This window comes from Mus musculus, chromosome 12 (genome assembly GCF_000001635.26).
Source record: "Mus musculus strain C57BL/6J chromosome 12, GRCm38.p6 C57BL/6J".
In the NCBI taxonomy this organism is placed as follows: Eukaryota; Metazoa; Chordata; class Mammalia; order Rodentia; family Muridae; genus Mus; species Mus musculus.
Window position 1 is genome coordinate 98,075,973 of NC_000078.6, and position 15,422 is coordinate 98,091,394.

The following is a 15,422-nucleotide window of genomic DNA, read 5'->3' on the forward strand; positions in this document are numbered from 1 at the left end:
AATTATGAAATGATCCCTCACCAAAAGCAAGATCTGTTGGCATCTTAGCTTCTGAGTTTCCAAAATGTTCTCTATTGTTCTTTGTTGGTACTTGGTAATAGCAGCCTGGTTTCAGGACAGGCTGATGTGAGGTCACTAAACAGCTGGGAATAGACACCCAGAGCTCATCCTTGCTTTCCTCACTTCCTCTAACACAGTAAAACCATCCAATCTCGTTCTGTGCTGAAGTATGGTTGGAACCTCATAAAACATCAAATATATGGTGTCACAGAACTTTGAATATATATTAGATATCTAATGACAGCATATTATAGGTCCCCATAACTGCCATTGCCTTTTCTACCCATGGAAGAAGCACCAATAACACCTATGGATCAAATCAGATTCAAGAGTCAACTCCTTTATTTAGTCGTTCTCTAGAACTACTCTTAACACCAAATTCTGTATCATGCAAAATTCTACTACAAAATTATACATTGGCATATACATATATATGACATATACATAATATCTCTGCATATTTTTTAAATGTATTATAGATTGTTTTATATGTATGAGCATTTTACCTGCATGGTTGTGGAGGTTAGAAGAGGTCACTGGATGCCCTGAAACTAGGGTTTAGCATAGTTATGAAATACCCTATGGGTACTGGAAACTTAGTCCTTTGCAAGAGCAACAACTACTCCTACTGCTGAGCTATCTCTAGCCCCATGTCTGTTTATATTTACATATATTTTGCATGGTTATCATAGCAACTAGCAAGCCTGACATAGGACATAGCCATATCATAGGACTGGTCAAAAGAGAGAAATTCGCAACCAACATGGCATGTTGCTTTGTAGGACAATTTCTTCTTCCCCAATGGAAACTCAGCTTTGCTCTTGAGTTGTACCAATTGATTTGGTGAGGTCCATTGAAATCATCATCAAAGATAATGCCTTTTATAGACAGTAGCCTTATCTCCAAGTTACATTCACAGCAACCTATGGACTAACATTAAACTGAGTGACTGGAAACTAAAACCTAACAAGGTTAACACATAAAACTGAGTGCGATGCTACTGTCTGCCAAGAAAAAAAAAAATCAGGACATTAGAACACGTGACATTTCGATAAAATGAAGTCCATATTATAATTCATCAGCCCAAGTATTAGCATGGCATTGAACTCAGTACAGGTAATTGTGGCAATAAATCAAAATAACTGAGATGAAGTCGATGTTGCTCGGTTGGAGGCGATACTAGAGCAGTGGCACTCACATCTCAAGGCAGCTCAGCATTTGGCTGTCAGTGCTGGTGACTGAGTAAGGTTAAGGTGCTTATGACCCAGTACTTCTATAGACTGAAAGCATAGTTCTTTCAAAGCTGCTTCTGAGAAATTCATATAATGTTCCTAGACATCACATTAAATATTATATTATACCAATAATATATATTAATTAATAATTATATATTATAACAAGGTTATATTAAATATGATACCAATCATTTGTAAACTATCCAAAGCAATGAAATGGAAGTGTGTGTTTCATTTAATCAAAGCAGAGAAAGGAGGACCCTTGATTGGACTTTAGTAATACATGCCATGCGCTAGGACCATAGCTTACATGCATGACACACTTGTATTGCTCTCTCTTAATGAGGTGGGTAGCAGGGCTTATATGTCATTTTATGCTCCAGTATTATCGTCCTGATTTTAAGTGTAAAAACTGTGTTGATTGTTTCTTCATCTCACTGGCTCTGAAGACTCTTCACTACTCCCAGTTCTACCCATTCAAAATAGATTGTGAGAAACACTTAGAGACACAGTGTTTAAGGGAGGGAAACAAATGAGTCCCAGAGAGAACTGGCATCAGCTCCACTCATGCTCGATCCTGACCATCCTTCTCAGAGACCAGCTAAGTCATCTTCGGGAACATCCAATTGTCTACAAGAGACCAAATTCCCAAGCTTTGAGTCCATACCTTTTATACATACAACCAGTCCCAGGCAATCCTAGCCCTCGCATTCTCAGAGCCCTGCGAACAAATGAAGGCCAATATGCCACAGTTCTGCATTTTTAGATATTATAAACTTAATGAGAAAACTCATGTTAAATTGGTTTTATCCATTGCTCACACAAACATGCCTTTACAAAGAGCTGTATGGTGGATTTCAACTTGCTTGTTTCAGAGTCTTTAGACTGTTGTGCTGGATCATGGCAGGAGTAGGTGGACAAGTCCTTAGCCCGAAGCCTCTGTAGTCATCTCGTAACCATTGCACTGTAAGAAGATTCAGACACATGTGTGAGCAGCTTACAAAAATACAATCTCTGCTCTATCACCAACAGCCTCTTTGTATTTCTTCATGTTCATTATTTTATTCATAATGTCAAATTACTTAACAGAAACAACTTAAGGGAATGTCTTTTGTCTTACGGTTTCAGAGATTTTGGTCCACACTAGCCTAGAAGGCTTGATAGAAGGGGTTCATTTCTGACAGTGGGAGCCTCTGGCAGTGACTTGTTCACATGCTCCAGACCAGGAAGCAGAGGCTACAAGCCCTAATCAGAGGTGTGTCTAAGCTTCAGGCACCTTCCCCTAAAGGCTGACTTCTGTCAGCCAGGTTTCACTTCCTAAAGGCTTTACCACTTTCAGAACTGTACCACAAGCTGGGAAGCAAATGTGTAAAACAGAACCTTCAGGGAACACTTAACTTTCAAAACATAACCTTCCACTCCTGTAACCCATAGGATTAAGGCCAGATTATATTGCAAAATGTACTAGTCTACTTCAAGAATCCCCATAGTCATAATGGCCTTAAACTGCTCAGAAGCTAGGCTCTTCGAAGATTCAAGGCAATCTTCACAGCTGTGAATCCCTGTAAAATCAAAAGGAAAATTATTACTTCTTATGTACAATGGCACAGAATAGATATTTCTATTCCAACAGGGAGTAACAGGGATATCAAATAAACAGTGAAGAAAATCAAGACAGAAATGAAAAACAAATTGATGCACACAATGATTTTTGAAGGTGAATTCTTATTATTTCTTTGGAAAGTAGGGTGATATAAGGAAGTGAGTTATCATGCCACATTCAAACTTATATAACAAACAAAAAAAGCAAAATAAATTCTCACTACCTTGGAGTCTTAATGTGAATGTAAGTGGAGTTGGTTCTTACCTAATGGCAATGCTTTGTAGAAAAATAATTATGTAGGCTAAGATATCAAAGAGAAATCAATACACATCAGTTCTTCCCTTCCATGTGAGAACAGTTGTTTCAAAATATGCTGGAAGGTACAGGCGGGCCTTTCAGAGTCAGGAAAAGCAGATTCTAGTTCTGTTGGCTGTAAGTCCATGGCAGCCGTGGGCACTTACTTACCCTGTGAAACTTAACTTTCCCATATCTGTGTAGTACAGCTCTCATTTCAAGGGCTGCAGTGGACATTAAAGAGGTCGAGTGTGGAAGACCCCTCGAGCAGTTCTTATAGGAACCCCAGAATGAAAGGCAGAATGAAGATCAAATGTTATATCCCTCTCCTTCACTTCCTGATCAGCTTAACTTGGGCACATGACCTCTGCAGCAATCACTTTCCTGGCAGGTTCTTATTAGCTTAATATTACTATTAGTTTGTAGAGAGTGTGTGTGTGAGAGAGAGGGGGGGAGAAGGGGGGAAGGAGGGAGAGAGAGAGGTACATACATACACAGATATAGATAGATACATACATAGACATAGATATAGATATTAAATGAAACAATATAGAGAAAGTATCACATTCATACTTGACACACAGCACATAATATGTTATATATGACAGTAGCCAATAATACATTTTAAAAGGGAAAATGACAAACTATAGAAAAAAAAAAGAAGTCTTCTATCCCTGTGGTTATTTGAATGAGATGTCATCCATGATCTTAGGAATTTTAACTTGGTCCCCACTTGCTGGTACTGTCTGAGAAGTTTCAGGAGGTGTGTCCTTCCTGGAGGAAGTTTGTGGGGAACAGGGTGCGGAGCTTTGAGAGCTTAAGGCCTTGCCCTCTTTCTAGTTATCTTGGGATGCTTGGTGCCTGTGGTTCAAGATGTGAACCCTCAGCTTCCTGTGTCTGCCACCATGCCTTCCTTCTTTCTTCGTGGACTCTAACCCTCTGCATCTCTAAACCCCAGTAAACTCTTTCTTCTATAAGTTGCTTCAGTCATAATGTTTTTTATTCGTTTTTTATTAGATATTTTCTTTATTTACATTTCAAATGATATCCCGAAAGTTCCCTATACCCTCCCCTCACCCTGCTCCCCTAACCACCCACTCCCACTTTTTGGTCCTGGTGTTCCCCTGTACTGGGGCATACAAAGTTTGCAATACCAAGGGCCTCTCTTCACAATGATGGCCGACTAGGCCATCTTCTGCTACATATGCAGCTAAAGACACAGGCTCTGGGGGTACTGGTTAGTTCATAATGTTGTTGCACCTATAGGGTTGCAGTTCCCTTTAGCTCCTTGGGTACTTTCTCTAGCTCCTCCATTGGGGGTGCTGTGTTCCATCCTATAGATAACTGCGAGCATCCACTTCTGTATTTGCCAGGCACTGGAATAGCCTCACAAGAGACAGCTATATCAGGGTTCCTTCAGCAAAATCTTGCTGGCATATGCAATAGTGTCTGGGTTTGGTGGCTGATTATGGGATGGATCCCTGGGTGGGGCAGTCTCTGGATGGTCCATCCTTTCGTCTTAGCTCCAAACTTTGTCTCTGTAACTCCTTTCATGGGTATTTTGTTCCCTCTTCTAAGGAGGAATGAAGTATTCACACGTTGGTCTTCCCTCTTCTTGATTTTCTTGTGTTTTGCAAATTGTATCTTGGGTATTCTAAGTTTCTGGGCTAATATCCACGTATCAGTGAGTGCATATCTAATGTGTCTTAGCACAGCAACAGAGAAGCATCTGATAAAAATCCCTATATGACATGCTCATGTGGTTAAACTGAAGGGAAATGGGCACAATTCAGAATCCAGTAATAGAAATGACCTGGAAGGCTATTTCAGGGAACTATGAGGGATCTCTCCTCACACACAGCCTTATTCATATGAAGGGTATGATGAGCTAGAATGGCGGAACAGGACTGGGTACGCCTTTTAAGTTGGTCTACTAAAACACCTCATTCCCCTACCTCAAAGGTACTGAACTCCTTAAATCCAGGAGCCACTCAAATTTTCCCCAGACACTGTTCATACAGCCTGGCACTAAAAACTACTTAGTCATCATTAAGATGTTTTAAATCATTTATCCACTCACTGTGTGCACATATTTGTGTATGCATATAGACCAGAGAGCAATACACAAAATGTGGTTCTCTCTTTCTCCCATGTGGGCTCTGCACATCAAATTCAGGTTGTCAGGCTTAGTAGCAGGCATCCACCAAGCCTTCTCAACTGACAGCACTATTAAAAAAAAAAAGCTGTTCAAATAAATCTTCCTATCCTAGTGGCCTGAGTTCTTGGCAGACTGTGAGTACTGAAGCTGCACAGTTTATGTATCCCATGCCACCCTGTCCCGTGATATAGATAGATCCTAGCACATAGTGGGGCAACCCAGGAGGCTTGAACAATTAACTGAGTTAGTTGATATTGATTCATTCAACTGCATTAGAGACACTGACACATAGCAATTTGATGCTGCTGACCTGCTCTGAAGTACATGAATCCAGCCATAATCTTTTCTTGTCTGAACACCTCTCAGTCAAATGTTAAAATGTTAAGCTGGTCGACTCTCTCTCTCTCTCTCTCTCTCTCTCTCTCTCTCTCTCTCTCTCTCTCTCTCTCTCTCTCTCTCTCTCTTTCTCTCTCTCTCTCTCTCTCTCTCTCTCTTTCTCTCTCTCTCTCTCTCTCTCTCTCTCTCTCTCTCTCTCTCTGTGTGTGTGTGTGTGTGTGTGTGTGTGTGTGTGTGTGTGTGATTGTTCTCTCCTACTGCTTTAACTAGTGTCTCCTCGTGGACCTACCTTTCATCAAACTGCAGCATGCTGGGATTGCCCCAGATAAGCTGAAGTGATAATAACAAAGATAAAAATGCAGAGGTTAAGCTATAGCAGTCCACAAAAGGAGGATGCTGGGATGTAAGAGCCAGTGATGTACTGCAACACCCAGGGGAACAGAAACAAAAGATGCTATGAAGAGACTCAGGTGGTTCCTTGACTAAGTCAGAGAAGGGCTGTTGTAAAAAAAAATGTCCAGAGCAAGAGGGTATAGCTTCCTGTGCAGACTACTTTCGGCGGAGTCCCGGGTCAAAGAATTCTCACCTGAGGAATACCGAATGGCACAGAAGCACCTGAAAAAATGCTCAGCATCCTTAATCATCAGGGAAATGCAAATCAAAACAACCCTGAGATTCCACCTCACACCAGTCAGAATGGCTAAGATCAAAAATTCAGGTGACAGCAGATGCTGGCGTGGATGTGGAGAAAGAGGAACACTCCTCCATTTTTGGTGGGATTGCAGGCTTGTAAAACCACTCTGGAAATCAGTCTGGCGGTTCCTCAGAAAATTGGACATAGTACTACCGGAGGATCCAGCAATACCTCTCCTGGGCATATATCCAGAAGATGCCCCAACTGGTAAGAAGGACACATGCTCCACTATGTTCATAGCAGCCTTATTTATAATAGCCAGAAGCTGGAAAGAACCCAGATGCCCCTCAACAGAGGAATGGATACACAAAATATGGTACATTTACACAATGGAGTACTACTCAGCTATTAAAAAGAATGAATTTATGAAATTCCTAGGCAAATGGATGGACCTGGAGGACATCATCCTGAGTGAGGTAACCCAAATCACAAAGGAACTCACACAATATGTACTCACTGATAAGTGGATATTAGCCCAGAAACTTAGGATACCCAAGATGTAAGATACAATTTGCTAAACGCATGAAACTCAAGAAGAACGAAGACCAAAGTGTGGACACTTTGCCCCTTCTTAGAATTGGGAACAAAACACCCATGGAAGGAGTTACAGAGACAAAGTTTGGAGCTGTGACAAAAGGATGGACCATCTAGAGACTGCCATATCTGAGGATCCATCCCATAATCAGCTTCCAAACACTGACACCATTGCATACACTAGCAAGATTTTGCTGAAAGGACCCAGATAGAGCTGTCTCTTGTGAGACTATGCCGGGGCCTAGCAAACACATAAGTGGTTGCTCACAGTCAGCTATTGGATGGACCACAGAGCCCCCAATGGAGGAGCTAAAGAAAGTACCCAAGGAGCTAAAGGGATCTGCAGTCCTATAGGTGGAACAATATGAACTAACCAGTACCCCACTGGAGCTCGTGTCTCTAGCTGCATATTAATCAGAAAATGGCCTAGTCGGCCATCAGTGGAAAGAGAGGCCCATTAGTTGTGCAAACTTTATATGCCTCAGTACAGGGGAATGACAGGGCCAAGAAGTGTGAGTGGGTGGGTGGGGGAGTGGGTGTGGGAGTGTGTGGGGGACTTTTGTGATAGCACTGGAAATGTAAATTAAATAAATGCCCAATTAAAATAAAAAGAAAAAAACCTAAGGGGGAACATTTGTTAATATGGTTTGTAAGTGTTTTCTGCATGGACAATCATGTTTATACTGCTGGTGTTGGAAAATAATAAATTATATTCTGGGAAAAAAAGAGGGTATACCTTTTCCACTTAGAACCCTGTGTTTGCAAGACAAATGTTTAAAACAACATTTTAAAAACACCCTAAACTCAGAATTGAGCCATTTAATTCAGTTCATGATCCACCACCCTCCCATTTTCTTCATTCCTTCTATGTCTCAGAAACAGTGATGTTACAAGCAAACAAGGTACATCATTCACTCATGATGGCAGCAAGACAAGCCCTTGTCCCCAGCTAGTCTCCCACCCTCGGGCTGTGCCACACAGATAAGCCTTAACCTTTCCTGGCTCCTGAGTGGCGATCTTCTTCAGGTCATGTCCTCTCATGAAGGGTAGATGATCAAGAGTTTCACTGATGGACACAAAGACAGGATGGTGACAGAGCCTGTACATAAAAAGGTGCCATTCAGCAATCCTGACTGTGAAGAGAAGCTGGACCGTAAACTACACATAAGGCCCTGAGTCCCATGGTCCAGGCAGGTCAAACCTTTAAAGCTGAAGTGGCCATGGGCAGGCATCCTTCAAATACACAGAAACCAGAAAACTAGAAATAGAGTATGAAGTCCTGAGGCTGTGAGTGGACAGGTGGCTTTCAGATTCACATATGGCTGTGGCTCCCTAGATGGGCTCTTCCTTTCTTCTACCCTGGCTTGACACATTTTTGTCCTAGTGTAATCCTAATCTGTCACTTGCTAGTATGTGACTTCTCCATAAAATCAGGACCATCTTGAGTGAATCTGAGTCTCTGAAAATGCTGGGTCAACCAAGAAGGATCTCCTTTGTCTCTATCATGGAGACATCAGGTTGGGTCTCTAGCCAAATTACTTCTCTAACTTTTCTCTTCTCCTTCATGTCACCCCCAAACCATTAAAGAAAAATAAACTATCCATTACTCTGTGACAATCACAAATCAACCTCGTAATGAAGTACTAAAACTGTAGCTTTTATTTAGTAAGCTTTCCTAATTACCTGGGTGGCTGTATACTCCGCCTCTGTCTGTGATCAATCGTGGGCCTGGACTAATAATGATAAAACCTAAAGAGCTGGGATTAAAATGCACAGTGAAGGAGAGTGGTTAGCGGGCACATATCCCATGACTATTGCCTTGGAAACTGAAGGAGATGCTTAATACTATTCTATTTTTGTTTCCTTAGAAAGACTCAAACGCTGCAAAGTAATACTGAGCAATGACAGAATTAAGGACAGGGAAAGAGGCAGTCAGAGCTCCAGTATTGAGTTTAGTCCTGTAATCTGGAGAATTTGCATTCTTACTTGTGAATGATTAATGGGTAGGTGCGACTAAATTGGTGGTCCCTACACAAAATGGTGATCAATTATTACAACTGAATAGCATCTATTTAGCAAACCCATTGGATCAGAACTGCAAGGGTTTTTACCCAGGAATCTGTATCTTTCAATTTTTTCTGGAAGATTCTTACAGTATCAAGTCTGAAAAACCACTGAAATCTATAATCAAAACCCACTTTGGCTTAAGGAATCATCCCAATGCCTTTACAGCATAGAGTCTGCCATTGTTAAGGTAAGTCCTGTGGGTGAATAGGGAAGTCTTACAGTGCTCTTTGTAACTAAGACTTGTTGGAATGACCCAAACTGTCTATTGTACGAGTCATGTTGAAGGCTGCCTAAGTCTCTTCTCTGAGATTCAGTGGTTTATTTACAGATAAAAGGTTCCTGAACAGGGGCTCTCTTGGCATCTCTGGCATTTTCAGATGGCCAAGCTTAGCTTTTAGGAAACCGTCCTAGGCTTAGAAGGGCACATAACATTTGAAGCTTCCATTAGCTCAATACCTACAGTACTTGTGACCATCAAACATATCTCTCAGGTGAGAAACTAGTGCCCAGCCCAGCATGTGAACCAATAATGTTAATTTCTACCTTACAGAAATATTGTGAAGATTAAATTAACAATGCAGATATGGTATTTATAAACACAATACCTGATGGTAGAAAATATTTAGTGCTGTTATTACTATTAAGTTGGAAACAAAATAAATTTTCAACAGTTAAAATTATATATATGTGTGTGTGTGTGTGTGTGTGTGTGTGTGTGTGTGTGTGTGTGTGTAGTGTAGCTACTGCCATTATCAAGGAATGTACTATGGGTAAATAGTCCTATTCTTCCAGTCTTGCAGTGTTCTTTGTAACTAAGGTACGTTGGAATGACCCAAATATATACACTGTCTAATTCACAATTGTCCTCCTTTATAATAGAATAGCTGTCTGCTCTGATCCCTCAGAGCCACACACACACTGATGGAGTTATTTCCCCAAGATTCTCTCATCCTGAAGCTGAGCATGCTCAGTTCTCTTGTTTCTTCCTCAGGGCTTGTTTTCATCATTTCTATAACTCTCCACTGAAAATCCTTGGGTGTTCACTAGGGGGATTTATTTCAAATTGCATCATTCACACAGAAAAATTCCACGGGAAAATGTCAGCCTAATGGAGAATACGCACATGACTCTTCGCATTGCCCACGGGTTTTGCTCTTGTTAGCAGATTGCTGTGGCTGTTCTTTTACAGTTTTGCCCAAAAGGAACAAGAAGAAAAAAATTTAATATGTAGTAAAACACTGTAAGTGGGAATCATTGCATATGTTTGCACTAGGCCAGATATTTAATAGATAAATGTCAGATGAGGGAAATCTTAGGAACGTTATAGGCAGAATCTATTGGAGTCTTTCTTTTTTAAAACCACATCTACACTAAAGATTGACTCTCACACATAAAATCAAAATGAAAAACAGGAAAAAAATCATTTTCTCAGAACAAAAGAGCATGTTTAATAATCAGAATTGAAGAGGCTTCCGCAAAGCTAATGAAAATATCTCAGGACTGAAGGCAAGAGATTTCATACTGCACTCGGTCTCCTAAAATGACTTCGTGCAAGCTACATGGCCTCAGGCAAGTTACTTAACCTTTCTGCCAGGTACCTCATCTCTACAATCCGAGGCAGTAAGTCTGGTCTGAATAGCACATGGACAGATGATAACATCTGGGACACAGTAGGTGTGCTCAGTGAATGGTTCTTGATATTACTGTTCCTGTAAGTGGTTTGTAATATGTGGAAATGTGCACAGCCCAGTAGGATGCATATTGAGGTGCTTATACATGTTCTAAACTATACAGTCTCCACATGCTCCACTCATTCTTTTTATATGTGGGTGAAAAGTTAATGTGCAAAGAAATACATAAAAATAATAGGCATCAAGAAAAATACCCGCGCTGACCCCCTTTATTGTGTTTAAAGGGCACATATTTATCCCTCCTGGCTTCTCGTTCCACTAGGTAGCAGGAAAGCATACCCACCCTTAGAAGCAGTTGATATCTTACTTGAAGAACTCTGTATTGGGACTCATTAGTTCTGTTGAGTGCAAAGTCCCTGAAGGGTCATATTCTAAGATGACATCATCTCCATCTTGCTTTCACAGACGAGTCCTCTGATGCCATTTTCTGAGGCTCCTGAGGATAGTCTGTGCATTCACTCCCTGCCAAGAAATGCAGTTCTTTCATTCCCCAAGTTGCTCCCTAACTAAGTTAATTATTCTACTAGTTTATCCCATGACTTGCATCCTTGTGCTGTTCAGACCTCACTTGTTTCTTTAGTAGGACCTGCTCTCATCATGTGTCTTAAAAGTACTGAAAAACTCATAGTCATCTGGCCAGTGTTGGTGCACACCTTTAATGCCAGCACTTGGGAGGCAGAGGCAGGTCAATCTCTGAGTTCGAGGCCAGCCTGGTCTACAGAGTAAGTTCCAGGATTGGCAGGGCCACAGAGAGAAACCCTCTCTTGAAAACAACAAACCCCATAGGCATTTCCACCCTCTCATTCCACCCCATGTTCTAAGTGTTGATGGCAAACGTATTGAAAAAGTAATGACAAACATTAACCTCGGGGAAAGGCCTCCAAATATCTTAATTAGTAGATACTACTACTCCGGTCACAGTGCCTTCTTGTTTGTAATTAAACTTCATTTATTCAGTGTTGCTATATTACAAAAGTGATACACATTCACTGTGGAGGAAAAATAATTTCAGAAGCAAACAAAGGAGCAACAAAGGACCCCAACACTTATACAGTTATCCACAGTTAATATGAGCTGATTTGCTACCTACCATTTATCTATATTTTCATATATCTATTTGCATACCTACCTATCCATCATCTATCATCTATCTAGTTGCTATAAATATCAAGGCAATATAGCCATTTACTCATTGTGGACTGAGGCAAGAAAGAGAGCACCGACCTACCTCCCCTGAGACAGATGCAAGTGGAGGTCTGAGGTCCTAAACACTACTTTGTCAGAATCTGGGGCACAGGAATCGCTATGCAAAAGTGTCTGGCAGTTAGTTGTTCCTGAGAGAACTAAAGGTACACATGATGGAAAGAGGGCCTTGTTGGTCCCAGTGATACACCTATAGGTTAGGATGGAAAAAATGGCAGCACACCCAGCAAAGCCATTTGTCCCTGGTTCCAGAAGTAACCATCAAGAAGACCCACTTCAAAGCAGGAAGTAATCATCAGAAGACAGGAAAGACCAAATGTCCTGTGAGCATGTTTGATGAAAGCAAAGTGTAGCAACCCGGCTGTATTTAAGAACATGAGCACAGACGCCATCTTTCTGGGAATGGAGAGAGAAGCTAAATCCTTCCATTACTTGAGTAAGGCCAGCCATAAAATATGACCTAAGCAAGTGGCCAGCAATGGTGTCACACGTACATTTTTAAATTTAAGTTTAGGTACCTATTGAAATTTATAACTGCATCTCCTGTGCTATCTTTATAGATTGTTTCAATGAAGTAACTGTAGTATCATCAGTAAGCCCTTCCTCTGTTGCACTCATCCAATGGCAGTCTTTTTCCTCTTCCCTTGAGCATGGATACCCTTGTAACTTGCCTCAAGCAATGGGATGCAGTGAGGAAAAATCTTGTCAATTTGGTTGTCTATATCCCATAGACAAAGTCACCAAGACCACACCCATGGTTATGGAAGTCATTTGGATTTATTGGAAAGCTATTGGAGGAACACTGTGCCCTGCTAGGGGCACTGTCTCAATAGGAGTGTATGAGAACAGATTTCTTATACTAAGGGGTTTATGGTAGGTAATTTGGGGGGGATTTCAAACAGTCGGGTTTTGCCCTGTACTACAAGCTGTCAGGGAGGGGAAGTAATTTTATTTGACATGTTAATAATTTTTCCTCTAGAAAGCAGAAGGAATGAAATGAGATTTTGTTGTAATTAGCAAAAACTCAGTCGTCAGTCATATTAGCCACAATGCCATTATTTTGTCTCTTTTTCACTAGCATTACAGACTAGAACACAGAATGACCTTATCTAATATCAATACATGAAGAAAATATTTATGATCAATAGGAAAAATCCATGACATATTAGTGAATACTTAGATAATTCATGTTAAATAAAAATTACAGATGACAGGGCCTAGATATCAATGATTGTTTTCATATGTGTGTGTGTGTGTGTGTGTGTGTGTGTGTGTGTATATATATATATATATATATATATATATATATACATATATATATACATATATATATATACATATTAAATATATATATATTGAAGAGACTAATGTTGAAAGACTTGGAAACTTCTAACATTCCTTAGAATATTCCATCAATGATAAAAAAAATCCAGCTACCTTGAGACCACCTAGCTAGAAGGAAGTCCAAGTTTACCATATGAAGAAACCACACCCCCCCAAAAAAATCCATGATGCCTAGCTGAAAGCAGAAACTAGAACTGCAATCATAGGACTATAGTCATGTCATCTTGGATAATTCCTATAGAGTGACATCAGCTGAGACTACATATATGGTGGATCAAAGAAAACTTGTCCATGTTATGACATAATATACTTTCTATTGCACAGAAATGAAGTAGCTATTGTATTAACTTGCTATGCTTTGAGGTACACTGTAATAAATAAGTAAAACAGGTAGCCAGCAGGATTCTTTCACAATGGATTGGTCAGTAATCTCCAGAGAAGTGGAACCAACATGAGAAACTGTCTCATGAAATTACAGAAGCTGAGAGGTCTCGTGATCGACCACATGTAAGGTGGAGACCCAGAGAAGCCAGTGCTTTCATTATAAAGGCTTGAGAACTAAGAGGACAAGTGGGTAATTCTAGGCTGAGGACAAAGAAAGAAAATGCATCATTCTAAGCAACCAAGTAGACAAGAGTCAGACGGAAGAATTCTGCCTGCTGTTGACGTCTATTCAGACCATCCAAGGCCTGATGATGCTCATCCACACTGCTGAGGTCCTCTGCTTTATTCAGTTCCCCCACCCGAATCTGATCACATCAAATAAACCCTTCATAAATACACCCAGAAATAGTGTCCACATAGGAATTTCACAGCCCAGAAAATTAATCACTGTGGCTGATATGATAGTTCCTGCTTTTCAGAATTAAAGCTTTAGCATGGGACACGGAGATTATTATTTAAAACTTTTTAAACCTTAGCCACAGCCTGATGAAAGGAATAGTTCCCTTCCCCCCAGGTTATCTCCAGAACTCCTGGGACGTTTTCTGCCTCAATTCCTCTCAATCCCCAAAAGCAGTTCCAGTGAGTTCTAGGGAATGTGTGTAAAACTGGCACTAATACTCTTCCAAGTAAGAGCGGTTATGCCAGGCCTTCCCCACCGCCAAGTCTACTCTCTATAACAGTTCTGAGGGTGCCAGGTGGGCCTGAAGCTCCCAGTCTTGACTCAGCAACCCAGAGAGCATTTATCACATCAGAGCAGCAACCCCACTGTGCCCGGGAAGCCCCTCCTAGGGCCTCAGGAGAGAGTGTGTTCCCAACAGTCATTATTTTCCGTGCCAGAATATCATGGCAGCCAGCAGAGAGCTATGAGATTTCTGGTTAACTGTCAGCTGGAGATGTCAACTATGTTCTGGTAGTGACTGAGTTCTAATTACAACAGAAATAGAAAAAAAAAAAAAGACAGGATATTTATCAATACCAGGTTGTATTTGCAATGGGGGCTTTTGCCTCTGGGGCAAAATAAGCTAGACAAGCAGCAAAATGTGAAATAGTACAAAATCCTGTACTTTCTTTATTGCTGATTCTTTGTTTCTCTCCACCCTCAGTAGATCCCATTCTCGCTCCATAAGTACTTACTTTGCACAGGTTTCTTTTTTTATTATTCTTAGATATTTTCTTCATTTGCATTTCAAATGCTATCCCCAAAGTCCCCTATACTCTCCCTCAGCCCTGCTCCCCAACCCACCCACTCCCGCTTCCTGGCCCTGGTGTTCCCCTGTACTTGGGCATATGATCTTCACAAGACCAAGGGCCTCTCCTCCCGTTGATGGCCTACTAGGCCATCCTCTGCTACCTATGCAACTAGAGACACAAGCTCAGGTTTCTAATTCTCTCTGATCTTTCTGTTTGATGTATGCAGACCTATTCCAATGCAAACATTAGGAAAGTCGTAGTTAAGGTGAAAAGTAAAGCTACAATTGGTTTTAACTATAGATTTGAACTCAGGACTGCTTAAAGAGCAGACAGTGCTCTTAACCACTGAGTTATCTCTCAAGCCCTAATTACAGTTTTGTATTTAATTTATTATGTCTAAGACTGAATTATTTCAACATATAATCTACATTATACTTTTAGGACAGCCCATTTCAAGACCCATGATGTGGGAAGGCACCAATCCCTCACACTCTCAATGATGCTATGTTCTGCTTGCAGATAGGAGATTAGCAGAGCAGCCCTCTGGAGACTCTACATAGCAGTTGAC

At 40.9% G+C, this 15,422-nt stretch overlaps 1 long non-coding RNA gene across 1 annotated transcript in view; it reads right to left on the minus strand.

Annotated features, from left to right (window-relative positions):
• Positions 1-384: 384 nt before the first annotated feature.
• Gm47415 (predicted gene, 47415) overlaps positions 385-15,422 on the minus strand; it is a 32,237-nt gene continuing 17,199 nt past the window's right edge. Inside the window, exons 2-3 of the long non-coding RNA NR_168899.1 lie at positions 7,908-8,013; positions 385-2,857 (exon numbers count right to left, since the gene is read on the minus strand). This is a non-coding gene — a long non-coding RNA (predicted gene, 47415). The remainder of the gene's footprint in view (positions 2,858-7,907; positions 8,014-15,422) is intronic.